Here is a 2,611-nt window from a genome sequence, read left to right on the forward strand (position 1 = left end):
GTGGTTATTCATTTGTGACAAACCCTAATGATTCACGGAAATTCTTTAAACATTTCTCTGAGAACATCATGATTTCTTTTAGACTAATCTAAGATCATTATCATGAAAAAGGTCAAGCAAGCAATTATACTTTGAAGGTTACCTTCTAGGTCCTCATGACCCAGGGAGGCTATGTGCGATCTTTCAAATGTATGCTTTAATCAAAAATGGGTAAAAGGGGAGGCTTAAAGGGTTTTTCAGCTAAAAGGCTAAGTCAGGTCTTTTTAGAAATCCTTATTTTTCCTAAACATGTATAAAGTGTGGATTTTATTTGTGAGTAAAACAGTTAGTGTCCTTGGTTAAATTCTTAATCCTCTTCTTCTTTGCTCTCTTCATCCCTGGGGAAGGTCGGGGGAAAACTCCAACCATTCCTGAGAATGCAGGACCTTTTCTTTACATTTTACGGCCTCATTTCTGATTCCAGAAACTCAGGGGCAATTTGAGGGGAGGTTGCCACTATTGTTCTAATTCATGTGGTGGGCCCAAGCAGCTTTTCTCCTAAATCATATGGGGAAGTTTCACTAGTTCACTTTAGAGCATGCAAATGCATAGGGTAGCAATTTGCTGTTTCTCAAAGGTGCCTAACATGCTTTCAACACTTAATCACAAGTGGGTGAAGGTGAGAGACTCTAGAATTTTTATAAGAAGGCTAAATTATAATTTCTAAAGAAACTTAAGCTGCCTCTGTATCTTTTGCAGACCGAAAATACATGCTTTTGTTAATGAACAAGATTTCAGATACTTGGTTATATTTGTCAAACTAATAATTCTTTCTTCCTTGCTTCTACAATTTCAGGGAAGGTGAAAAACAGGTTTTGATCTTTCTAAGAAGGTGTGGTCTCAACTCTATATTCCTTTAACCCCGTTCCGGGTTCCATATCTAGATATGACAATGTTCACTGTTATTACATTTCCATATACCTTCAGGAGGAAGAAGAACATCTGGATCAAATTGATTATACCCAGGAGTGGTTTGGGGGAGCTGCCGCCATTATCCTTTAGTCAAGTATTCCCAGAATTTACCTTCCATATCCTTAGCCAGTTTTTCTCTAAAACTTTTACTCGTAATTCCAACATACCTATTCCTGATCTTCCAGAATCATTTGAGGAAGCTTTACTGCCTCGGTTCTAGGCGGAAGTTCAATTTGTACATGGACATCAAGAGTTCACACTTCAAGTTAATATCAAACATAACTGAATAATTTGGTCAGAAACAGTTTTGACATACTTGCCAGGTGGTCAGAGCTTTGACTCTCAGAGAGATTTGTTCCCAAAACCTTATGTACTGCCAATACCTCTGGGCAGTGACTTTTACAGTGGAGCCATTAAGAGAGGCAATGCATACGTTGCTATCATTAGAGACCAATTTTCTCAGAAGCTACAACTATTGGACTTAGAAGCATAAAGGACAAATACAGAATTAACAATATTAGAACCAGAGAGAATTGTACAAAGGTAGCCAACTAGTGAGTGTGCAAAGACCAATGAACCTGGGACTTCAGGAGGTCACTTCCTTGGCCCTCAGGGTCTATGGCCCACAATTCCAAGGAGGGCCTAAAGATTGGATTTTCATCCACATTGTCACTGGGCCTCAACTTCTCAGCATTTGCATATGCAATCGCCAGCATATTCCCCCTTTTGTTTTAATTGGAGGGTGCGAACATCAACTGTGAGAGCTGAAATGGAATGTCTTGGCAATGAGATGATGACTGGAAGAAAAATAACAAGAAAGAGAATAAGTCCTCCAATAATAGCAGCATTCTGTAAAAAAGCATGGCAATTCATAGAGGAAACATAATCTTGAACAGAAGTAGCAAAACCAGTGACCACCTCAGTTAAGGACCGGGACCCAACTTGAGAATTGCTAATATCGGATATACGAGCATGTAGCTGTTGAATGTCCATGGACAAGCGAGTGTTGTTCCACAAACCTTTAAGATCAGCAAACCAAGTTCCAGTAACATTAATAGGCAATAGGACATAAGGTGGTTGACGAAGAATGAGATAGGTACTGGGTGAAGAGGAGGCAGTAATGCAATTGGAAAGAAAACAATTAGAACAATGAACATGATCATTTCCATAGAGAAGGGGGGAGTAGATAACACCTTTTTTAACAAAGCTACAAGAAAATTATTTAGGGAATCCTGTATAAAAGACTTCTGATTGACTTCCCAGCAATTGAGAATTATTTACAAAAATAGGAACATCTGTTGAATCCCATTCCCAATACCTGACAAGCAAAGCAACAAAGAGAGTCTTTGGAGTTGTCTCAGCTTTCTAAAAGTTAACAGTCCTTATAGCATGCTTCACTAAGCACTTCAATTGTCCTCAGGTGGGGGCAGCCAGTCGTGGGGGAGTTGGTGGCAGACTTGCTAGATTTTGTAGAGACAGACGTTGGAGGGGAGAAATCAAAAGTCCGGCTGTTGGGGCCTGTGGGTGCTGGTGGAGACACACCTTCAGATGGCTCCTCAGTGAACACTTCCATGCTCCGGGGAATGGGAAGTGGCCGTCTTCTTGCTATAGGGTTGAATTAGTTGGTCTGGAATCTATAGTGTCCTGTGAAAAGACTATC

This window comes from Chrysochloris asiatica, unplaced genomic scaffold (assembly GCF_000296735.1).
Source record: "Chrysochloris asiatica unplaced genomic scaffold, ChrAsi1.0 scaffold00352, whole genome shotgun sequence".
NCBI classification, from domain to species: domain Eukaryota; kingdom Metazoa; phylum Chordata; class Mammalia; order Afrosoricida; family Chrysochloridae; genus Chrysochloris; species Chrysochloris asiatica.